The following is a 25,959-nucleotide window of genomic DNA, read 5'->3' as shown; positions in this document are numbered from 1 at the left end:
TTCAGATGAATAATTTCACTTTTTTGCCTTGTAGTTTACTAGTTTTTCCTCCCTCCCCTCTGTTCTGCTGTTGTACCCATCTACTGAACTTTTTATTCTCAATTGTTCTTCTCTCCATTTGTTTTTCCTTGATATCTTCCATTTCTTTACTAAGACTTTATTATTATTATTGTTTTTATTTATTTATTTTTCTAAAGCTTTCTATTTGTTTTAACAATGTCGATAAATTCTTGCTGCAGCATTTTGCCATGAGTTCTTCAAATCCATGGTAATGGCCTCATTACTCCTGGGCAATGATGAAATCCTGATTCTTTGGTAGACCTCCTCTGAGACCACCCTAAAGGGAAGAGAAAAGGGCACCTCACTACTTATGACCTCTATAGGTTAGAGCCATAATTTCAAAAGTCACAATCCTGGATACCATAGTCTCAAATGTTGAAATTCCAGAAGGTCAAAATCCCAAAAATATCATTCTAGAAAAAACGATATCACAAATTTTTAAAAGACACTTATTTATATTTTTAAAGGGGGTTTATTTGAGAAACGTAAAAGCACAACAGAACACTTAACAGGCCACTTTACACAATAAAATAGGCAATAATAACATATTTTTGTAAGCATAAACAGTCTCAAGGGTATAAGTTATGAGCAGACAAACTATATTCATAAAGATATAGGTCAAAAAGCAAATTGTAAACATGCATATCACTGTGGTTGGCAGTTGTGTGTACTCAACTTTATATTATAATAATTGCAGTTTTTATATTATATTTTATATTATAATAATTGTCATCTGAAATACTGTGACAGACAACCTAAGTCTTTTGATAAGATCAATCAAAAACTGTGATGGGTTACCACCACATATGCAGTTGCCCAAAGAGTAGAGCTTTCTAGAAATGTTATCTTTCACAAATGCAGATGGACAAAAAGAACATCTCATCGTTTATTAAGGAAGTTTCAATATTTTTACATACACACACAGTGCATAAACACAAAATTAGCTTTGTGATAATTCACTTTTGTGGAGTCAAATTTGAAAAAAAATGCATAAAATGTATTAAAACTCTCTCGAAGTCTTCATTGTACAATTTATACCTCCAGTATTGGAAATGATGCAAGAATGAAAGATAGCATAGCAAAGTGTTACCAAAAAAAAAAAAAAGGCTGACAATTTAAAATAATAGGAAAAACCTTAAAAAAATAAAAACAGAAAAATTTTAACCTTCTCCCCCCAAAAATTGACATATGGTAAGGTGTATTACAGGGACAGACAATGGGCAATTTGCACAGAGGTTTTCTGTAAGAGCTGGCTGACTTTCACTATCATCAACTATATTTTGAAATCCTACATCACAATGAAGAACCACTTTTTTTTTTTTCCAGGGCATGGCTTTCCTCAGAGAATACATTCACATTCATATTCTACGTGGTGCTTCTCTTTTAGAAATTCTTCCATGATTTGTTGTACACCAAGCATTCCCTTTTAAATGTTCCCATCTTCTGTGCTATGTTTCTATGCTGTTTTCAGCATATGAAAATTTATTTTGCATATACTCAAATAATGACCAAAAATTTGGTGAAAACAGTACTGGTGATACAACAGCAATACCACTGCATGTTTTCTTATCCTGCCAGGCACATAATTACTTTGTAATTAGTCCCTTCACTGGCTTCCTCAGGCAAATGTGGCTTTAATTTATTGAAAGCTCCCCGAATTTCTTCAGGTGGAAGGAAAGCCAATGCAGACAAATAAAGCATTTTTAAACTGAAGTTTTTGTTGTCACCCTATAGCATGGCCAATCCACTCATTTGAATTTTCCATCAAATACATTGGGCTGAATGAGGAAAAAACGTTATTGGTAACACATTGAAATTCACTTTTAGAAATGCTGATTCCACCTAATTGCAAATCTGTCATGGTTTGGGGATTCAAGTGAAATCTATTTTTTTTTCTGTGAAGTCCACCAAATCTTCAAATAAGCAAATGAATACTTTACCTTTTCCAGTCATCAATACATAAATGAGCAGATAAGTCCTAAAATGTTCAGGTACAACAGGTGCATGCATTGCATATAGTTGATTAAAACTCGAGGAATTTTTAAAGTGCCATCTATTAGCCAAAGTGAAACACATGCTAGTTTTTCTGTTAGGATTAGTGGTAAATATAAGAAGCCCATATATTTTGACAGTCAAATCCCTAACCAAGAATAGTTCACCATTTGATGTATTTTGTAACACATAGAGGAACCTCTCTATCAGCAAGTGTCTGGTTCAAAAGTCACTGGGCTTATGGAATTCTTTTTATTCTCAGATGAAGGACATTTTTTTGAAGGTAAGCATGGTGCTCTGTCGAAGGGGCAGAAGTCATACACAACTGAATAATTTGGCAAGGAACATTCCTTGTATGCTTTGTCTGCATTTTCACTTCTTCTGTGATCTTTAAAACACTAGAGACATTGAAGGCAGATCTTCCCCATCTAGTCTACTCAGAGTCGCACACTAATCTCTGAAAATATCCTCACAGACACACTGTAAATGATATTTTACCAGGTTTTCAGGTCTTCCTTAATCCAGTCACATTCACACCTAAAATTAAGTGCACAAGTGCACCCCTTGTCAACTTGACACCATACAGAACTTCTTAAATTGTATTCTAAATGAAACAGTAACAAGGTAATAGTTCTATTTAACATGATGCAACTATCACCATACTTGACCCCATACAGAACTTCTTAAATTATATTAATTTCCAAATGAGACAATAACAAGGTAATAGTTCTATTTAACATGATGCAACTATCCTGTGCACCGAAAATGCATGAATTCCTTCCCCAAGATTCGACTTTTAACATTAGGGGTTTTAATTCTTCAGGATTGTGATTTTTGGGAGATTAGTTATCAGGGATTTTAAACTTTAGAAATTTTGATCTTTTGGGATTCTGATCTCTCAGGATTTCAACATTGGGGATTTCAGCATTTGGGGTTGTGCCTTTCAGAAATATGATCAGAGCCCAGTTTTTACTAATTCCAGGAGTGGGGGTGCCCTATGGGGCCAGAAAGGATGAAAGTCCCAGCTGCATACTTGGCCTTCTCTGAGACCACACCTATGGGACTATTAGTGGTACCTCCTTACAGCCCTACAAGACTGGATCCCTTCTCAGACTTTGCTGGCGTGGGTGGAGGTGACGCCTTAGGAGTTTTTTTGTTTTTGTTTCATGTGGGGTTTCTGTTTAAAAGTTTCCTGTCTTGCTAGGCTGCCTCCTTCCCATTTCTTTGGCAAGAATAAAAGACTTTTGGGGAGGCATTTTTTTATCTGCACTGGTTCATATTTCTAGGTTGCTGGCTTCTTTAGCTCTCTGTCTGCGGTATATGATGAAAAACAAAACCCAGTGAACTCAACAACCATATCATGTCTCAGGTCCCAAGGTCACTAGTTTAGTGGGTCTACCTTCTTCTCTTCATGGTTCAAAATCTTCTTTTTCCTTTACACACAATGCCAGGGAGTTTTAGTTATACTTAGCAGGAAGAACACGGAAAAGTAAGTCTGTTCCATATCCCTAGAAGTGAAAATCCAAGGCATGAAATTTTGTAACTATGGCATATGACATATGTAGATAAAATCACTTTTCTCTATTCTATCTGCATGTTATATTCTTGTATTCAATTTAGTCCATAAATAAGTACTCAACAATTAAAAAACATTGTATTGCTTTTACTGGCTATTACTTATCCTGAATACAAGTATACGCTTTGTATTAACTTGAACTTTACATTGGGTAAATAACGTTCCCTACAGGTATTACTTCCTCTATCTTCTGCAATATTTATGAATAGTAGCCTTTTCCTCCCCCCTTTTCACTTAAAAAATGCTTAATTTCTCTCCTCCTCCCTGACATGAATGGTTTCTGATTAACTTATTTTGAAAAAGAATTAAGAGAGGTAAGATATAAAGGAAAACATGGTTATTGAATACCCCTCCTCACTGGTTACAGCCTAAGTGGAATCCCTGATAATTAATTAAGTGCTCTGAGTGCTTTTCTAAGGATTTAATTATGCCTCACAGATAAAGAAACAGAAAAAAATTATGAATAAGGTAGTACAATTTTATTGAACATTAAAAATGGAGCAGATCCAGAATCCTTTTCTTTGTAGCTTAGAGTAGATGCAGACAGATACACATGTAGTTGGAGAAAACAGAAAAACAGAAATGGTACTTGAGAGTTACCTGAAGGACTCTCTGGGAGTTAATATTTTAAGTCAGTAGGGACATATGTGAGCCATCAGTTCTTAAAACACTGAACCATGCTCTCTAGAAGACATGTTAGTATGTCAATCTAACATTGGTGGCTAATTTCTCATAATGAAATAATATATCAAAGAAACATGAGGCAAATACCCCTTGAAACAGAACAAGGAAGGAAAACATTCAAGTTCGTTGCACTATCTGCAAATACTTGCGGATCAGAGCACTAGATGACAACACCAATTGTGATGGTTAATACTGAGTGTCAACCCGATTGGATTGAATGATGCAAAGTATTGTTCCTGGGTGTATCTGTGAGGGTGTCACCAGTGGAGGTTAACATTTGAGTCAGTGAACTGGGAGACGCAGAACCACCTTCTATCTAGGTGGGCACCATCTGATCAGCTGCCAGCACAGCTAGGATGAAAGCAGGCAGAGGAACGTGGAAAAACTACACTGGCTACGTTTTCTGGCCTCCATCTTTCTCCCGTGCTGGATGCTTCTTGCCCTGGAACATCATACACTCCAAGTTCTTCAGCTTTTGGACACTTGGACCTACACCATTTGTTTGCCAGGGGCTCTCAGGCCTTCGGCCACAGAATGAAGGCTGCGCTGCGGGCTTCCCTATTTGTAAGGCTTTGGGACTCAGACTGGCTTCCTTACTCCTCAGCTTGCAGCCAGCCTATTGTGAGACTTCACCTTGTGATCATGTGAGTCAATACTCCTTAATAAATTCCCCTTCATATGTACATATAACCTATTAGTCCTGTCCCTCTAGAGAACCCTGTCTAATACAATTTCTCTTAATGAAATAATATATCAAAGAAACATGAGACAAATACCTCTTGAAATAGACCAAGAAAGGAAAACATTCAAGTATGATGCACTATGGTGTACTATCTGCAAATGCTTGCAGATCAGAGCACTCGAATGACAACACCAACAAGAAATGAAATGGAGAAGATATGCTGTAGAGGGAGAAAGGCCACAGGAAGTGCTGAAATGGAAATGGCGAAGCACTGCTGTTTGGTTTTGTAACTACACACATTGGTGTCACTTTGAACAAAGCCCTTATCTTCTTAGTTTTTCTGAGCACTATTTACTTTATCTGTTAAATAAAAAGCATGCCTGTAATTTTAAGATTACAGTACTGTAATGTACCCTGTTAAAGCTACATGTCTGGCTTCATAGTCTTACACCAGATCTGAATAATAAAAGCTAGATATGTTTAAGTAACAAATGGGTGATTATTATTTGTGACAGGGAAAGAATGAGTAGGAAATTCCATCAAACTTGATTCCAGTTGAAACTTGATTATCACATTAATGCCTTGATCAAAGGCATTTCCACTCAAAATTGTCTCCATTTTATAAGATATAAATTTAAACATTATTTAACAGGCAAAATCTAAGAAGAATTCACAAAATGTCACTTCCTTGGTGAAATGTATACATTGAGGAGAATTAGCAAATCTGCCTACTCTTCTCCAGGCCTCCACTAAAGCAATGCATCTGCAATGGAAGCCTGGTGCAAAAACAGCAACAAACAAGTTTGACAAACAAAGAGCTTGCCAGTCCAGGGGAGGTGAAATGCAGAAGAATCTCCACTTTTGTAAACCTCTATCTGGAGAAGCTTCATTTCTATTTTAAGCAACTTCTAACCTACAATAGGGCCACAAGAGTTTCTTTAAAATTTCTGGACAAGAGTAAAGATAAAAAAAGAATTCAACTATTGAATGACTGAAAAATTATAAATGAAGAAAAGAGAGCAGAACACAATTTTTCACAGCAACATATTTCCAAATAAGGTTTTGCATTCAATCTTTAGTAATGTTTAGCTTGATTTTTGAGGTCTTAAATTATGTTTCATGCTGCCTTTACAAAAAAAATTTCTTAATTTTCTACTAGAGTGGGAGGCAAAGAGTACAACTTTCAAGAAGTGGAAAAGGTAAGGTCTAGATATGTAGTTCTACCAGAGTCAGATCAGAAAAGCATCATCCTTATAATTACTAAGCTAGCACTTGAGAAGTGCTTTCATACCCAAGCATTAATATGCTCACAACAAAAACTAGAAATAAGCATTTCATAGGTAAGAAAACAGGATTAGATTACTCGTTTTACTTGCTTATATTTAGCAGCTAACAAGTAATGGGAAAATGATTCAAACCTAGGACTCAGTATTCATAGGAGACAAATGAGACTGGAGAAGAAAAACTGAGGCAAAGCAAAAAGCCATTTGATATCTTCTCTGGCAATTTATGTTCTTCCTATTCCATAATTCTGACCCTATTATCAGACTCTGTTGCGCAAGTCAATTTTAGTGATAGATATAATTTTGGAGACTACTGAAGTCTTGTTGTTTCCTTACCTGCAGCTATATAGTGGAATTCCATCTGTTTGTTGAATTGCAGTTAGTTTCGTTTCTTGAGTTTAACATTTTAATCCCAGCGTGAATGGATTATATTTGAGAGATCCAGCATTTGTAGTTTTATCAGGTTTTACTTCAAGGTGGCATAGAGGAATAGGAAGAGAGAGAATGAGATTACTGAGATCACGAGGTAGGAGTCGGTGAAGGGGTGTGTATTCAGGAACTATGACCTCTAAGTATGACCTGTATCAAAATCGTTCTTAAATTTTTATATATCCTTTTAGTTCTCAGCATAGAAAAACATACTATGAGTAATAGCAGAGGAAGATATGAGAATTTCAGGGCTGCACTATTTTAAAAGTTTACTTTTTAACTTTTTTTACAAGTAAAGAGTATACTAAGAGTATCCAGAAGATCAAAGAACTTTCTCTTCCTTGAGTTACTACTTTTGTTCAAGTGTTTAAAAGTAGGCAAAAAGGGCATCTATCTTTCTGAGATAGATGTTAGTCTCAGTAATTGCTACCAGTTTGAACTCAAATGCCTGACAGGCACAGTGCTAAATTCCTCAAGTACTTTAGCATATATTATCATTTCAACAACCCTGTAAAATAAATTATCCATAATCACCATTTTATACATGAGGAAACTGGAACAAAAGAGGCATAGCTCTTGCTATTGTCATTTAATTATTAGCATGATTGTCTTAGTCCATTAAGGTTGCTGGGTGCCTTATAAACAACTAAAATATATTTCTCATAGTTCTGGTGGCTGAGAAGTATAAGATCAAGGCACCAGCCAATTCAATGTCTGAGTAGGGTCCAATCCTGATTCATAGATGGCAGTCTTTTCACTATAAACTCACATGGGGGCAAAAGGGGTAAGTGGTATCTCTCAATCCTCTTATTATAAGGGCTCTAATCTCAGTCATGAGGGGTTTGCCCACATGATCTAGCAAATCACATCCCAAGGGCCGTACCATCTAACACATCATCATCACCTTTACCATCAACCCAAGGTGATGGTGATGTATTACATGGTGAGGCCTTGGGGGTTAGGATATCAACATATAAATTTGAGGTAGAAACAAACATTCAGACTACAGCATAATTTGAGCCATAGTTTGAGCCATATCTTTAAGACTCCAAAGCCCTAGAGATGAACCTCTGCATTTAGAGTTTTCTTTGCAAAGAGGGTGGAAGGGATAAAAACATAATAAGATCAACAATACTTACAGTTTATATAAAGTGAGTGTTAATTTTATGTCAAGTGCTGTATCAAGCATTATACATGAAGTTTTTAAAAAAATTTCCCACAATTTTATGAGGTAAGAATTATAATTTTGCCATTTTGATGATGAGAACATTGAGACAGAGAAAGTGAATAACTTTTCCAAATGGTAGGACATAAAATCTAAAAAAGATAGCTGAATTCTAAAAATTGTTCTCCTACCAATCAGGACTCAAAATGGATGATGGTTCAACAGGGGTGTCTCAACAGGGTGCTGTTATGATGGTATTCTTGCAGAAAGCTTTGCATGTAATTGATAAGTTTCCAATTTCCACTGCTGTTAAGATAAATCTTTTTCTCTGTGTAGATTATGAAAATTGTGACACCTTTGAGAACTAGCAATAATGAAAACTTTGATCATGTTAACTAAGACTATATTATAGAAATTTAGTTAACACCCAAAATGGATGTTTTGTTATGTGATCTTCTCACTCCTGACATTTTTCTGATATGGTCTTGTTTTTATAGTTAGAAGTAAACTTTTATTTTAAGGATCAGTTTTTTTAATTGGGCATAGAAAGTTTAAAATTGACTGGTCTGTTTGAAATTTTATGCAGCTCTCATTCTAGGGTTAAAAATCTTAGGAATCATTTATAATACTCCTTGTCAGGGATTTCTCCTCAATTAGATTCCTGGGAATGCTTTCCCTCTGCCCTCCTCCTCAATGCCTGGTCCCCTTCTGCTCCATCATTCAATAATCAGATATCAAGCGATGACTCACTCTGCCCAGATAGACTGACCTGGTACCCTGATAACTTCTTCTCACTCATGTTATCTATAATTTCATTCATCTTTGCTACAATTTTTCTAGGCAGAGATTTGGAGTCCCCACAAATACAATGCTGTACATCAGGGAATTATTCTTAGTGTCCTTATTAAGAAGGATTTATTTATTACACAAAAGTTATGCTATTTCAGTCCAAATATGGAGAAAATATTCTCTTTATACTAGAGTATATTTATTATCAACAAGCCAATAAGTTACCCAAATGTAAGCTAGCGCTAGTTCTAGTTACTACATCGATTCTCGTGTTTACATAAATTTGTAATAGCTGTAAACAAAACAAAGATAATAAATAAAATAGTTTACAAGAAAATTAATTATTTCTTTTAGTTGGTTAGGCTTTTTTGTTGCTAAAGCACACTAGCTTACTAGTATCATGATGCTACTCTAAGGAAGGTCGAATTTATGGCTCTCTAAATTATGGTTTTAATGTAAAATACACAAGAACCTAAAGGTGCGATTCTGGCAACTTTGCCCCCTTTGCATTATTAATGTAATCATCTTTATCTCTTTGATTAGTCATACACTTGATTATTTCAGTGTGAGCTGGCAAAGGCAAGCAATCACTCTAAAAGTACTGGTGAAAAGTAACATCATACCTAGTAATGGCAACTATGAAAATACTTTCTGTCTATTTGCCAAAAATGTGGAATGAAACCCTTAACTGGGATTAAGTGTCACTAGCATATACTGAAAAGTGAATGGGTATTGGTTCATCTATATTAGATTAAAGTTCTATGAGCTCATTTCTTTATCTGTTAAGATAGGAATAATTAATTCACGTTAAACTATGGTTGAGATAAGAAGTTACTATATATATTATGTATATATACATAATATACATATATTTATATGAAAATTATATTTTGTGTATATATACATATTATGTATAAATATACATATATATTTATATGAAAGACATCTGACACATTATAGATTATCTTGAATTAGTTCTCATTGGTCCTCTACTCAGCTCAAGCATTACTTAACACACACTTTAATGCTTATCAATTTTAAAGGCAGGGAAGGTCATTGCAATACCTAACTTTAAAATTAAACCATATTTTTTGGAATTATTTTAAGACTTTCCTCCTATCAGTTCCCAGTCTTATCCACTGTGGTATAAGCTGAGATAGCAAAGACATTGAACAACTCAAAACATAACCCAGAAGTGCTGCGTTTTGTTTGGAAACCAATCTATCTTTCCAAAAGTCCTTGAATTTTACAAGCATAGTCATATATCTAATTGAAAGTGATTTGGAAAAATTCAATTTGATATTTAAAGAGAGTCATTAAATGTAAATATTAATGATCCACTGATTTCACTTGTGATGCACTTACAGAAGCCCAACAAATTGGAAACTGAAAAAAAAAGATCTCACATTTGATAAGGTGTCATCTGCATTAGTAATCTTTTAAACACAAATTTAAAAGGCAAAAATCTAAATTTATTTAATCAAGCAATCTTGAGCTTTTGGTTTGTTTGTTTGTTTTAATTCTTCTATTTAAATTCAGTTCTAGAAGTGTCCTGAAGATACATTTATGATGGCGGAAAAACTACCCTGATTTATGGTGATTTATATGTATAGTCCATAAGCAAACACCTGGAAAACTAAGTTAGCTTTGATTGTAATTTTGGAAGATAAATTGATCTATCTTCAAGTTTTTTTTATCTTAAAATTGTGAACATCTGTGTAACTGAATTTTTTCTTTCCCAAAATGAAGAAATGAAAATAAGTTTTCTAAAGCAAGAGTAAAGGAAAATTATACAGACATAATTTTAAGTTACTCTGTTATAAGAAGTTTCCAGTTCATTTCCTTTGGCACATTATCTAACTGATTTTCTAATAGACATAATAACTCCTTTCGCACTATTACTATATATAGTGGCAGTTTATTTTGGCCACTGATATCTTTCTTTCTCCTTCAAATCTCAGCACCCAGTTCTCCCAACTCGCATGCTATCACTGAAAAATGCACTTCTAGCCACTGCGGAGGCTCCTTTATTTGCTATTGTGCTTAATCCCTAAACAAGAATGAAAATACTTGTTATTTCCAGATACTTATTGTTATTCTTTCTGAATCCATGTACTCTTCCTTCTGTCATATCATTGTTTTCCAGTTCACTCACTTGTTTTTGTTATTTTTATTGTCCATAAGGATGAATCCATTCATAGTTCTGCTGCTCTCTTACAAAGACTGCCTGATAAAGAGAAATATTTAGCATGGTTGTTAGCCACTGAGTATTTGAGGAAAAAAATCCTGAAAGTTATATTTCTAAAAGGAATAGTAGAACAAGGAGACTTTCTCTCTTTTGGCTTCGTGGATAGGTCTGGAGAGAAAATTATCTAATTTATTCAAAATAGCACTGATTCTATGAACAAATTTCTCATAGTTGATAAGAGAAAAAAATAGGATGCAGAAGTACAATTCTGTTTTGAGAATGATTTCAATGGCACAATATTTTTTCTATATCAGGAGGTAATATAAACCTAAGATCCTGATAAATATTACTCTGCAGCACAGGCAGACAATTTTTTTAAAAGGATACATACCCACGTATTTACATATGTACCCTGAAATATATATCCTGTCAGCTGACAGGAATGAGAAGCAATGAGCCCAGTAGTAATGAGAACACCTAGCACCTAGTTCACAGTTTCTAATACCGTTCTTCAGTAAAAGGAACCAAATATTCTTAGAGAAATGACTGATACCAGGGCTGGGACAATTAATGTGCAAAAAGAACCTGGAGTATGTGGTAGTTCAGAAAGTAAATAAGGGCTTTAAAAAGAACCTCCAAGATAACGAAAATATCTTTATAGTGATGAAAGTAAAGAACTATTACTTGTATCTCCTTAAAATCTCTTCTATCTTCATATAATGTACTTACACTATGACTAAAGTAGTGAATACATGATTTATATCATGTCAATTATTTATTTCATTGGATCGATTATGACTCGTGTTTGCATGAGCTAGAAAGCCCTTTTCAAACTATCTTTAGTAAAAATGGGAATTTTTAGGATTATATAAATTAAGAAAAAACTCATCTCTGTTCTATTGAATCCAAAAATTAATTGTAAGATATATAATAACCCTGATTTTAGCAAGATCTTTCTCTCTCTCGCCTCTTTTTCAATGTCTAACTTAAAGAATCCTTGTCTTTGTCCACTTTGTGTTGCGGTAACAGAATACCACAGACTGAATATTGTATAAAAACAGAAATTTATTCCTCACAATTCTGGAGGCTGGCAAGTCCCAGATCAAGTGAAGGTGCCAACCTCTTATGTGGACTTTCTTACTATGACCTCACATTTTGGCAGGTGGAAGGCAAGAGAGAATAAATACAATCACCATACCAGAGGCTGCAGTCACCACCCAATGCCCTGTTTATTAGAAAGCATGACACTCTTGCCTGTGGCTCTGAAGAAGTGGCTCAGAGATTTTTCCTGGTTGGAGAGGTAGAATAGGGAGTTCCGAAGTTATCCCCAATGGAATTGACTTTCTTTGAAACACAATGTGAGGAATTTCAAAGTTAAGATTAGTCTTTAAACCAAGGGATATTTTGGTGGTAAGCAATTATAACAATTTGGTAGCACCGTTAGACCAATAAGCCAAACCACAGAGTATCCATTTGACTGGAGAAAACCAGGGAAAGACAAAGCTAGGAAGAATCCTTCTAGAGCCAGAACAACAACAACAAAAATGGCCTCAAAACTACCTCTGCAAAAGGACTTAAATTTAAGTTGGACTATGGAGCAATTTATCATCCTGAGATTCAGGTGAAAAACTGGCCAAGCTTAATGTCATGGCATGATACAAACAGAGGCAGACAACTCACAAGATCAGAAAAAAGAAAAAGAAAGCACTGTTAAAATCACTGTGATTTTAGTGTGTCTATATGGATGCTCAAGGCTGTTTCCTCTAAAGGGTGACATTAGAAATAGAGAAATATGACCCCTATATAGTAAAAAGGGAAAACAACAGAAACTGTTTGCATAAATGCCAAATATTAGATTTAACACAGAAAGGCATCAAAGAAAGTCTTATACATATGTTCAAATAACTATGTACATAGAAATAAAGGAGGATATAATGGCAATATCTCATGAATAGAGATTATTAATAAACAGATATTTATTGTTAAAAAACCTGAATATTAGAGTTGAAAAGTGCTATAACTGAAATGAAAAATTTACAAGGCATGCTCAACCTTAGATATAAACTGGTAGAAGAAAGTATCCTAAAACCTGAAAGTAAATCTGCAGACATTTCACTGTCTAAAGAACAGAGAAGTAATAAGAAGAATAATTAATGTACCCTAGAGAAATGTGGGAAATTATTAAAGTAGCAACATAGACATAACACAAATACAAGAAAGACAAAGGGAACAGGAAAAGAGCAAAGATATACGTTTTCTAAAATAATGGTTAAAATGTGTAAACTCTTATTAGAAACATCAATCTACACATCCAAGATGCTCAACAAAATCCATGTTAAATAAACACAAAGACATCTATATCCAGACACATTATCATAAAAATACTGAAAGACAAAGACAAAATCTTGAAAACAGCAAGTAAAAAGGACTCGTCACATTAAAAAAAAAAAAACAATTAACAGCTGACTTCTCATCAAACACAATTAACGTCAGAAGGCAGTGGGATAACATATTCAAAGTGCTGAAAATGTAATGTCAACTAAGAACGTTATTTTTAACAAAACTATCTTTCTCAAAATTAAAGGTATAATAAAAAGTTTCCCTAGATAAACATAAATGGAGAGAATGTGTTGTTAGCAGAATCACCTTATAAGAAAGACTAAAAGAAGGACAAGCTGAAAACAAGTGATTCCAGATAGTAATTCAAATCCATATTAAACAAACAAATAAAGACAGCTGGTAAAGGTTATTATATGATTTAGAAATAACAGCAAAAATACATATTTATCTACTTTCTTCTCTCAACTTATTTAAAAAGCAATTATTTAAAATGAAGTGTACAAAATAGAATTTCAAGGCCTATAATGTATGGAAACATATTTAACTGTAACAGGGAAAGAACCTTTGTGAGAACAAAGCTGAGTAATAAAGTTTATACTTGATCTCCTTTCTATTTTTATTCATAATTGTAACAATATATTGCTGGGTTTGCAACATACATAGATATAACATTAGTAACAACAGGGTGGTAAGAGAGAAAATAGCTAGACAGGAACCAAATTTCTGCGTCTCCCTAGAATTCAGTCAGTATACATGTGAAATACATTTTGATAAATTAAGCTGTGTATTATGGCTCTAGAGCAACAACTAAGAAAATAATTCAGTAGAAATAACAGCAGAATATACATTCTTCTCAAATATACATGGAGAGGCTTACAGTCACTGTGAGAGAAAGACATTGGTAAGCTGCAGACATGTTCCCAGACCCAGGACCAAGAACAGGATGCCATTTTTAATCAGAGCACATACAAAGTCAGCTATTCTTTGATGACCCGGCCATGTGGCCATGCAGGCATTTAAGTCTTGTGCCAGAGATTGGAGGGCCTGCTCTGGAGTGGGATACAGGCCTCTATAGCCAGAACTGGGGAAAATGCCTCAGCAGCAGATGCTAGAATTGTGCTCTCTGCCATCAAGAGCCTGGGGAAGAAGGAGAGCTGCTACAGCTGCAGTTTCTCCTGGGCAGCAAAATTGCAGCCAGAGCAGCCGGGTGACCTGGAACTGTCTATGTGTGCAGTTGCTTAGTGCCCTAACCAGTTCCCCTGTGACTGTGGTGCAGCAGGGCTCTCTCCATTCCATCCTAGGCAGAAATACAGGCATTTAGAGTACCTGCTTGCTTGGATCAATAGCCTGACATTCTGGATATTAGATCTTTGTCAGATGCCTAGTTTGAAAATATTTTCTCCCATTATGTAAGTTGTTTGTTTACTCTATTGATAGTTTTGTTGTGCAGAAACTTTGTTTAAAAAGATCCCATTTGTGAATTTTTGTTTTTGTTGCAATTGCTTTTGAAGTCTTCATCATGAAATATTTGCTAGAGCTGATGTCCAGAATAGTATTTCCTAGAATTTCTTCTGGAATTTTTATAGTTTTAGGTTTTACATTTAAGTCTTCCATCCATATTGAGTTAATTTTTGTATACAGTGAAATGTAGGGGTCCAGTTTTAATCTTCTGCATGTAGCTAGCCAGTTATCCCAGCACTATTGATTGAATAGGGAGTTATTTCCCTATTGCTTGCTACTACCAGCTTTGTTGAAGAACAGGTGTTTGTAGGTATGCTGCTTTATTTCTGAGTTCTCTATTGCGTTCCATTGGTCTACATGTCTATTTTTTTTTTTACTAGTAGTGTGCTGTTGTAGTTACTGTAGCCTTATAGTACAGTTTGAAATAAGGTAGTGTAATGTCTCCAGCCTTGTTCTTTTTGCTTAGGATTGCTTTGGCTATTTGGGCTTTTCGTTGGCTTCAAATGATTGTAGAACAGTATTTTTCTAATTATAATTCTAATAATAATAATTAATTATCAATTAATAATGATTAATTCTAAAAACATCATTAGTAGTTTGGTAGGAATAGCATTGAATCTGTAAACTGCTTTGGGCCGTATGGCCATTTTAACAATATTGATTCTTCCTATACAGGAGCATGGAGTGCTTTTCCGTTTGTTTGTATCATGTCTGATTTTGCTCAGCAGTGCTTTGTAATTCTCATTGTAGAGCTCTTTTGCCTCCCTGTTTAGCTGTATTTCTAAATATTTTATTCTTTTTGTGCTTGTTGTAAGTGGGATTGCATTCTTGATTTGACTCTCAGATTTGATGTTATTAGTGTATAAAAATGCTGTTGGGTTTTGATTGATACATTGATTTTGTATCTGCAACTTTGCTAAAGTTGTTTATCAGACCTAAGACCTTTGGGCAGAGATGATGGCATTTTTTAGGTATAGAATTGTATCATCTGTGAAGAGAGATATTTTGACTTCCTCTCTTCCTATTTGAATGGCTTTTATTTCTTTCTCTTGCCTGATTATTCTGGCTAGGACTTCCACTACTATGTTAAATAGGAGTGGTGAGTGGACATTTTGTCTTCTTTCTGTTCTCACAGGGAATGCTTCCAGATTTTGCCCATTCAGTATGATGTTGGTATGGGTTTGTCATAGGTGGCTCTTTTTATTTTGAACTAGATTCCTTCAATGCCTAGTTTGTTGAGGATTTATAACCCGAAGGGATATTGAATTCTGTTGACAGCCTTTCTGTGTCTATTCAGATGTTCTTATGGTTTTTGTTTTTAGTTCTGTTTATGTGATGAATCACATTTATTGATTTGCATAGGTTGAACCAACCTTGAATCCCAGAAATAAAGCTTACTTGATAGTGGTGGATTAGCTTTTTGTTGTGCTGCTGCATTCGGTTTGCTGTGTTTTGTTAAGGATTTTTGCATCTATGTTTATTAGGGACATTTGGCCTGAAGTTTTCTTTTTTTGTTGTGTTTCTGCCAGGTTTGGGTATCAAAATGATACTGGCCTCACAAAATAAGTTGGGGAGGAGTCCCTCCTCTTTAATTTTTCAGAATTGTTTAGTAGGATACGTACCAGCTCTGTTAGAATTTGGCTGTGAATCTGTCCCATTCAGGGCATTTTTGGTTGGTAGGTTTTTATTACTGATTCAATTTTGAATCTCATTATTGTCATGTTCATGGATTTGATTTCTTCTCAGTTTAATCTTCAGAAGTTGTACATCCATTTCTTCTAGGTTTTCTAGTTTGTGTGCACAGAGTTGTTTGTAATAGTCTCTGAGGGTTTTTTATATTTCTCTGGGGTTGGTGGTAATGTCCCCTTTGTCATTTCTTGTCATTTCTGATTGTGTTTATTTGGATCTTCCCTCTTTTTTTTTATTAGTCTAGTTAGTGGTCTATCAATCTTATTTATTCTTTCAAAAAACAAACTTTGGGTTTTCTTGATCTTTTGTATGATTTTCTCATCTCTGTGTAATTCAGTTCAGCTCTGATTTTGGTTGTTTCTTTTCTTCTGCTAGATGTGAGGTTGGTTTGCTCTTTTTTTTCCAGTTCCTCTAGGTGTAATGTTCAGTTATTAATTTGACACTTTTTTCTAACTTTTTGATATGAGTGCTTAGCACTATAAAATTTCCCCTCACACAGCTTTACTGTGTCCCAGTGATTCTTGTATGTTGTATCTTTGTTTTCATTACTTCCAAAGGATTTCTTGAATTTTCCCTTAATTTCTTTGTTCGTCAAAAAGTCATTCAAGAGAAGATTGTTTAATTTTCATTTAGTACTAGGGTTTTGAGAGTTCATGGTATTGATGTCTATTTTTATTGACTGTGAACAAGAGTGTGGTTGGTATGATTTCAGTATTTTTTTTTTAATTTGTTGAGAATTGCTTTATGGCTGAGTGTGTGGTCAGTTTTAGAGTATGTGCCATGTGCAGATGAGAAAAACGTATATTCTGTTATTTTTGGGTGAAGTGTTCTGTTGCTGTCTGTTAGGGCAATTTGGTCAAGTATTGGGTTTAGGTCCAGAATACCTTCATTAGTATTCTACTTCAATGATTTGTCTAATACTGTCAGTGCAGTGTTGAAGTATACCACTATTATTGTGTGGTTCTCTTTGGTAAGTCTCTAAGAACTAGTTTTATGAATCTAGGTGCCCCAGTATTGGGTGGATATATACTTAGGATAGTTAAGACTTCTTTTGAATTGTACCCTTTATCATTATCTAATGTCCTTTTTGTCCTTTCTTTATAATTGTTGGTTTAATGTCTGTTTTGTTAGAAATAAGAATAGTAACTCCTGCCCTTTTTTGTTTTTCATTTACTTGATAGATTTTTCTCCTGTCCTTTAGTTTGAGCCTATGGATGACATTGTATCTAAGACGGGTCTCTTGAAAACAGCATCCAGTTGGGTCTTGCTTTTTTATCCAACTTGCCACTCTATGCCTTTTAAGCAGGGCTTTTAGCTTGTTTACATTCAAGGTTAGTACTGATATGTGCTGACTTGATCCTGTCATCTTGTTATAAGCTTGTTGTTATGTAGACTTGATTGTGTGGTTGCTTTAGAGTGCCAATGGTTTATGTAGTTAAGTGTGTTTTTGTGGTAGCTGGTAATGATCTTTCATTTCCCTGTTGAGCACTCCCTTAAGGGTCTCTTATCGGGGGAACCCACCCCCAATATTTCAACGTAGGTTCTTTCTATTTTCCGTAAGTGTCAGCTGGCTGAGAAGTAAAGAGATAGAGTACAAAGAGAGGAATTTTACAGCTGGGCCTCTGGGGGTGACATCACATATCGGTAGGACCATGATGCCCACCTGAGCCTCAAAGCCAGCAAGTTTTATTAAGGATTTCAAAAGGGGAGGGGGTGCAAGAACAGAGAGTAGGTCACAAAGATCACATGCTTCAAAGGGCAAAAGGGGAACAAAGATCACATGCTTCTGAGGAAACAGGACAAGGGCAAAACAGAACTACTGATAAAGGTCTATAGTCAGCTGTGCACGTATTGTCTTGATAAGCATCTTAAAAAACAGATAACAGGGTTCGAGAGCAGAGAACCAGTCTGACCTCAAATTTACCAGGGTGGGGTTTTTCCCCTCCCTAGTAAGCCTGAGGGTACTGCAGGAGACCAGGGCATATTTCAGTCCTTATGTCAACTGCATAAGACAGACACTCCCAGAGCGGCCATTTATAGACCTCCTCCCAGGAATGCATTCCTTCCCCAGGGTATTAATTATTAATATTCCTTGCTAGGAAAAGAATTTAGCAATATATTCCCTACTTGCACATCCATTTATAGGCTCTCTGCAAAAATAAAAATATGGCTCTATTTTGCCCAACCCCCAGGCAATCAGAACTTATGGTTGTCTTCCCTTGTTACCTAAAATCACTGTTATTCTGTTCTTTTTCAAGGTGCACTGATTTCATATTGTTCAAACACACATGTTTTACAATCAATTTGTACAGTTAACACAATAATCATAGTGGCCCTGAGGTGACATACATCCTCAGCTTACAAAGATAACAGGATTAAGAGATTAAAGTAAGACAGGTGTAAGAAATTATAAAAGTATTAATTTAGGAACTGATAAATGTCCATATTAAAATGAAATCTTCACAATTTATGTTCCTCTGCTGCAGCTCCAGCCAGTCCCTCCATTTGGGGTCCCTGACTTCCCACAACATCTCTTGTAAGGCAAATCTGATGTTAATAAATTTCCTTAACATTTACTTGTCTAAAAAGGATCTTATTTCTTTTTCACATAAGAAGCTTAGTTTGGCTGTATAGGAAATTCTTGCTTGGAATTTCTTTTCATTAAGGATGCTCAATATAGGCCTTAAATCTCTTCCGGCTTGTAGGGTTTCTGCTGAAAGGTCTGCTGTTTGCCTAATGGGGTTTCCTTTGCAGGTGACCTGCCCCTTCTCTCTAGAAGCCTTTAATATTTTTTTCTTTCATATTGACTTTGGACAGTCTGATACTATGTGTCTTGGGAATGGTCTTCTTGTATACTATTTTGCAGGGGTTCTCTGAATTTCCTGAATTTAAATGCCAACCTCTCTAGCGAGGTTGGGGAAATTTTCATGTGCAATATCCTCAAATATGTTTTCCAAGTTTCTTGGTCTCTCTCCCTGTCTTTCAGGGACCCCAGGGAGTCATAGGTTTGGTCTCTTTACATAATTCCATATTTCTTGAAGGATTTCTTCATTTTTTAAAATTCTTCTGTCTTTATTTTGGTCTGAGTTAATTCAAGAAACTGTTCTTTCAGTTCTGAGATTTTTTTCCTTCAGCTCAGTCTATTCTGCTGTTAATACTTTCAATTTTGTTACTAAATTCCTGCTACAGGTTTTTTACCTCTATCAGATCAATCTGTTTTTTTTCTTGAATTGGCTATTTAATCTTTCATCTCTTGAATCATTTTATTGAATTCCTTACATTCTTTGGAATGGGTTATTTGGAGGTAAGGAGACACTGTGGTTTTTAGAGTTACCAGAGTTTTTGCACTGGTTCTTTCTCATCTTTGTGGACTGATGTTCTTTAACTGAGGTGTAATTTGAGTATAGTCAGTTGGCTTCATTTCTGGGTATTTACAGAGGGCCAAGTCTTTGCATAGATCTTATTTGTGGTTACATTCTTGACTTTGGTTTCACAAGAGGGTGTATTAGTAAAGTATTTTTGTTGAAATCTGGGCTGTCATCCAGTTGACTGCACTTCACCACAATGGCTCATAGGTAGGTTCTTAGCCACTGGCTCCTCTGCATTTCCTTGTGCTTGTAGCCATGCTTCCTCTCTGTGCTCTGAGAGTGGGCTCCTCTCCCACAGATCTCAGCCCTGGGGCTAGCACAGGCTTTTTCTTCCCTTGCCAGCTTGGGAGAAACAGGGGTGGGGACCTTGCAGAGGGTCTTTCACTTGTTTCTTAGGGCTCCACCTCAGAGAAATGCAGAGGCCCTCTCATCAGAATGATCAGCCTGGGGTGGGGCAGCTTTGTTGTGAGACCAAGTTGGGGGAGTTGGGAGTCTTGTCTGGTGAGGAGAAGGTGCTGGTCTCATGGAGAAGACAGCTGTCCTCTTCTCCACACGGCAGCTGTGGTGTGCTGGAGGTGTGAGTAAGGCACTCGGGTCTTTGTTCCTTACCCAGCCTGGTGACAGCAAGGGCAATTACCAATCAGTGGCAGTGGCAGAGGGGCTGTCTATTACCTCTGGGAAATCCATCCCAGAAAGACACAAAGCTGCTGCCAATGGGAACTTTCAGCCAGTGGTGGGGCAGCTGCACAAGCTTATCTACTTTTAAGAAATATTTAATTTCCCGATAGCCATTAGTTCCTGAAATTTATAATAGATTTCACGGCATCTGATGATAATTACACAAGTATAAGGTTATAAAGTTTTGTGGGGAATAAGATTCAGAGAGAAATGAATACTAAAAATTATTTTTAAATTTTCTATTTATATATTGTTATAATGAACACTAAGGCAAAAAAATTTTTAAAAACATTTTAAAGATTTAAAAAATTAAAACACATTAAAAAGCTATAAAAGCATTAGAGGACTTTATCCCTATATGTTTGGCTTGCCCTTAGAAATAAATTAATATTCAGAAAGCACATTAATACCACAGATACTTCTTCACAATAGTAGCAACTACATCTTTAAAAATTAAAGAAGACAGGTATATATAGAAGAGTGAAAAAAGGACTGTAACAAATGATATTATTAGTTTTTTTATGTGTCTATAAATTCTTATAATGCTACTAAGGCAATTTTCATAGAGCTCGAGGAAATAGCATTGAGAGTTTATTATGTGTAACTCATAAGTAGAAAATACAAGGGAGAGCATGAATGTGAGATAGTGACAGGCAAAATAACCCAAGTCCTGAGGTGGTGGTAAGAAACGATAAAGGAGTGGTAGGATTAGAAATAAGATTTCTGATATTGAACTTGAGTTGGAAGAGGAGAGTCTGGTCTCAAAATGGAGGTGAAACTGCCTCCCAGTAGCCCCAAGCCCGCTGCCGCCAGGGGGAGGAGTACCATGATCCAAAGGAACCATAGCAGTTGAGAAAACTCTTTACTGGTGGTCTGAGCTTTGAAACTACAAATGATAGTTTAAGAGAACATTTTGAGAAATGGGGCACACTCACAGATTGTGTGGTAATGAGAGACCCCCAAACAAAACGTTCCAGGGGCTTTGGTTTTGTGACTTATTCTTATGTTGAAGAGGTGGATGCAGCAATGTGTGCTCGACCACACAAAGTTGATAGGTGTATAGTGGAACCAAAGAGAGCTGTTTCTAGAGAGGATTCTGTAAAGCCTGGTCTCCATTTAGGAGTGAAGAAACTTTTTGTTGGTGGTATTAAAGAAGATACAGAAGAATATAATTTGAGAGACTACTTTGAAAAGTATGGCAAGATTGAAACCATAGAAATTATGGAAGACAGGCAGAGTGGAAAAAAGAGAGGATTTGCTTTTGTAACTTTTGATGATCATGATAGAGTTGATAAAATTGATGTTCAGAAATACCACACTATTAATGGGCATAATTGTGAAGTGAAAAACAGGGGTGGGGACTTTCTAAACAAGAGATGCAGTCTGCTGGATCACAGAGAGGTCATGGAGGTGGATCTGGTAATTTTATGGGTCGTGGAGGAAACTCTGGAGGTGGTGAAGGTAATTTTGGCTGTGATGGAAGCTTTGGTGGAAGAGGAGGTTATGGTGGTGGAGGTGGTGGTAGCAGAAGTAGTTATGGAGGAGATGATGGTGGATATAATGGATTTGGAGGTGATGGTGGCAGCTATGGCAGTGGTCCTGGTTTTAGTAGTAGACGGGGCTATGGTGGTGGTGGACCAGGATATGCAAACCAAGGTGGTGGATATAGTGGCGGTGGTGGAGGATATGATGGTTACAATGAAGGAAAAATTTTTGGCAGTGATAACTATGGTGGTGTTGGGAACTATAATGATTTTGGAAATTATAGTGGACAACAGCAATCAAATTATGGAACCATGAAAGGGGGCAGTTTTGGTGGAAGAAGCTTGGGCAGTCCCTATGGTGGTGGTTATGGATCTGGTGGTAGAAGTGGTGGATATGGTAGCAGAAGGTTCTAGAAACAGCAGAAGAGGGCTACAGTTCTTAACGGGGAGAGAGCGAGAAGTTGTTAGGAAAGCTGCAGGTTACTTTGAGACAATCGTCCCAAATGCATTAGAGGAATTGTAAAAATCTGCCACAGAAGGAACGATGATCGATAGTCATAAAAGTTACTGAAGCTTAAACAGGAAACCCTTCTTGTTCAGGACTGCCATAGCCACAGTTTGCAAAAAGTGCAGCTATTGATTAATACAATGTAATGTCAATTAGATGTACATTTCTGAGGTCTTTTATCTGTCGTAGCTTTTTCTTTTCATTACATCAGGTATATTGCACTGTAAATTGTGGTAGTGTTACCAGAAATAAAAAATTAAGGAATTTTTAACTTTTCAAGAAAAAGAAAAGAAATAAGATTTCTTTAAGTTCTTCAGTGTCTCTGATTCTAAAAGAGGAAGCTTCATTTAGCATAACATTTTGTACGGTCTCCTTCTTCATAAGTCAAATGCCCAGAGCACTTGATGTGCCTTCCTATGGCATTCATTTCATTCTTCCCAGCCTTAAAGTAATCTGTTTACTTTTCGTCTCCTCCATTAATAATATGAGAGGGCATTTATTGAAGAGTGACTGTGTGCCAAACACTTAAGAATGTCTCTGATATATGTTATTTCTGATTCTTAAAACAGCTCTGTGAAAAATATATTAGTATCCTTGCTTGTAAAGACAAGATCAGGAAACGAAGGCACAGAGTAGTTGACTCATTTGTCCAAAGTCTCCTAGTAAGTTTTGAAGTGAAATTTAAGCTTAAATACATGTAACTGAATGAATATGTTCTTTTTACTATGACTCTTGATACCCTCCTGAGGACAGAGACTTTGTCTTACTCATTTTATTTAAGTGAAGTGAATTATGTAATATAATCTAGCATCATGTAAATATAAGTAGACTAGGAATAAAGAAGTTTGGGTTCTGATCACTGGTTAACTGTAAAGTCTTCTTGAGTAAACAACTTCCTCTCTGCCTGCTTTCATGCTTTATTTCTCCAATTGTTAAATGGCAGTTCAATGTCTGGAGTGAGAATGTGGATTTGGAAAAAGGTGTGAAAGAGAACTTTCACTGATAATGCATCCTTATTTCAACCAGAGACTATAGTATGTTTAACCCCTCACTTAGTCACTGGGAAATCCTTTTAACCCTCATTGTGGTACAAACATCTCAATTTTGTTTTTATACTTCTTCATAGAATGGTAGCCACAGAGAATTATCTTCAATAGTGTCAAAGGAAATCAGTTGTTCAAACAAAAGTTTGGAACCCAAACAAGACCAATAATGTATTTGTTGGTAATATGAGCTTCCAGTAATGCCCTTGAAAGCTAACACAAGGAAAATCATGTCAGTGTATTTAAAGCATCCTCCTGTTCCTCTTTTTTTTTTTTTTAGTTTATGTTAGCACACCCTCAGCTATATTTTCTTTTTGGCTTGCCAGCAATATTAAATCAGCTGGTGTTTTTATGAGATGCCACAAACATATTTTCTTTGTTGTAGATATCTACAAGAAGCAAGTGGCTTGAATTGTCACTTCCTCTGACATGTTTTGCTGCTTTTTGGTTTCTGATATCAGTTTTTCTAACTCATGAGTTCTCAGTCAGGGCTGAATGCTCCTTCCTTTAGCATGAGTTGAAAGACTGTGGTAACCCACAGAAAAACTGACTGTGATATTGCTTTTCAAAGTTCTCCAAAAGTTGAAACTGTGCTTCTTTTACAGCCTCCTGGAGACTATGCCTATATGGAGCATCTTGCAGGCATTTCACATTCCTGCTCTGACTTGGACTCCATCTATAATTACATGGTGATTTTAAAATCCATTTGAAAGAGGTATGGCTAGAGAGGATTAGCCAGCTTATTAAAATATCCTTCTCTTCTATAAGGTTTTCTGCTTTTCCACAGCCAAAGCCTTCACATGGTTGGATATGATATGAAAGTTTGAAATAAATGAATTGAAAAATAAAACTGTTAGCATTTGAGATTCAACCAAATCAGAGAGATATTTTTTATATACAAAATAGATATTTTATGTGTTAATTGCTAGGCATATGCTGGCAACCCTAGCTCAGCTGTGTTGAAGTTAAACAGCTTTAGATTTTAGGATTCGAAACAATCTTCACATGATATTTGGAAGGGGTTACACAGCTACTTTGCACTGGCAGATTCACCTCCATGAATAGAATCTTCGTTTTTCCTACCTGCTTTCCTTTTGCAATGATACAAGGTGATGTTCATCATGGAGAATTTCAATAGGACCCTGTTGTCAGAATCTATCACGATATTAGGTTTATTTGGCAGTCGGTTAGGAAGTAGATTATTTTATTTTTGGCCATTAATTTCCATTGTGCATTTCATTGAACACTCTAGTTTTAATTATCTATTTCCAGAACTGCACATTTTAAGCCACTGTAATCACACAATGTTTGTGTTGTCATTGGTTAAATTACAATAATTTCACTCCAGAAGATTTGTTACCTTCACATGGGAGAGTGATTAAAAACCCATTAACAACTAGCCATTTAGCCATTATTGGCCCCACACCCTCAAACGCCATGGAATTCTAGAAAGAAATATAAATGAGGGAAGCAGATCCCAGTGAGAGGGTCTATTGTGACCAGGGCAGTGTATGCCCCACCTACCTGGATTCAGGTAGTTTAAATTTGTTTACTCAAACTCAGATTGCAAGTTCACAGCCCATGTGGGGAAGTTGGAGTGAATAATCAGTTCTGTAGTTTCTCCATTTCTGGCAGAGGCAGGAAATGCTGGTTTAAGGACTAACGGTTTTCTTCCCGGCTCTAGACAGTGTGAATGGAAAAGGCCTATACCTACCCAGTACATGGAAGTTAAAAACGTAATAGGCAAGTGAATGCCCTAATCAAGATGAACTTTGCCATGTCTCCAAAGTTACTTCAGTGCAAATCAGAGCCTCTCTGTCTTTATAGTTAAGAGAATATGATTTTCAATCAGCATTCTTATTGGCTGTTTCAATACTAATTCCACTCATCTCCTAGATTCTCCATTAAAAGGTTAGGATTGGAGAAATATTAGAATTGCCAGGTTCCAGTGTCTCGGAACTATATAAACTCAGCCTGTATAACACCATGCCTTCTCAGAGCTGTAAAGATATTATGAATTCCCTATTCCACTCTCATTTTATATGTGAACACTCTATAAGCCCAGCTAGAGTGAATTTCTGGAAGTCGCAGAGTTGGTAAGAATAAAAGACTGCAATGTCGTTCCTTTCCCTCAGTTTTCCTAAGATATATAATATTGAATATATGTACATTCTATTCTACATTGCTTCCTTTTGAGCTACCCTGTCTTCTCCATACAATAGTTTATATACTGATGTATACATGATTAAGTATGGAAACTAAATTCCCCCAAAAAAGATCTGTGACATTTAGAGTTAAGTCAGCAACCAGCTCTAGTAGCTGAATATATTTTAACTGCTGTGCTGTTACCAGCATGAGCTATTGATAAGCATTCTTCCTAATGCAGAACCTGCCTGGCAGAGCAGAAGCTGATGTCTCCTATGATACACATGACCACAACAGAGACCCTGCCTCAGACTGACTAGCAGCCTCAAAACCAAGATCAGCACTTAGCAGGGAGACAATACATGGTAGTGGGTTTTCAAACATGGACTACAAAT

General features: G+C 36.0%; 1 pseudogene; it reads left to right on the top strand.

Annotated features, from left to right (window-relative positions):
* The first annotated feature begins 20,229 nt into the window (after positions 1 to 20,229).
* On the top strand, positions 20,230 to 22,494 carry LOC100968479 (heterogeneous nuclear ribonucleoprotein A3-like; annotated as a pseudogene).
* Positions 22,495 to 25,959: the final 3,465 nt, after the last annotated feature.

The sequence above is a fragment of the Pan paniscus genome, chromosome 5, assembly GCF_029289425.2.
Source record: "Pan paniscus chromosome 5, NHGRI_mPanPan1-v2.0_pri, whole genome shotgun sequence".
In the NCBI taxonomy this organism is placed as follows: domain Eukaryota; kingdom Metazoa; phylum Chordata; class Mammalia; order Primates; family Hominidae; genus Pan; species Pan paniscus.
This window is presented reverse-complemented; position numbering and strand designations above follow the sequence as displayed.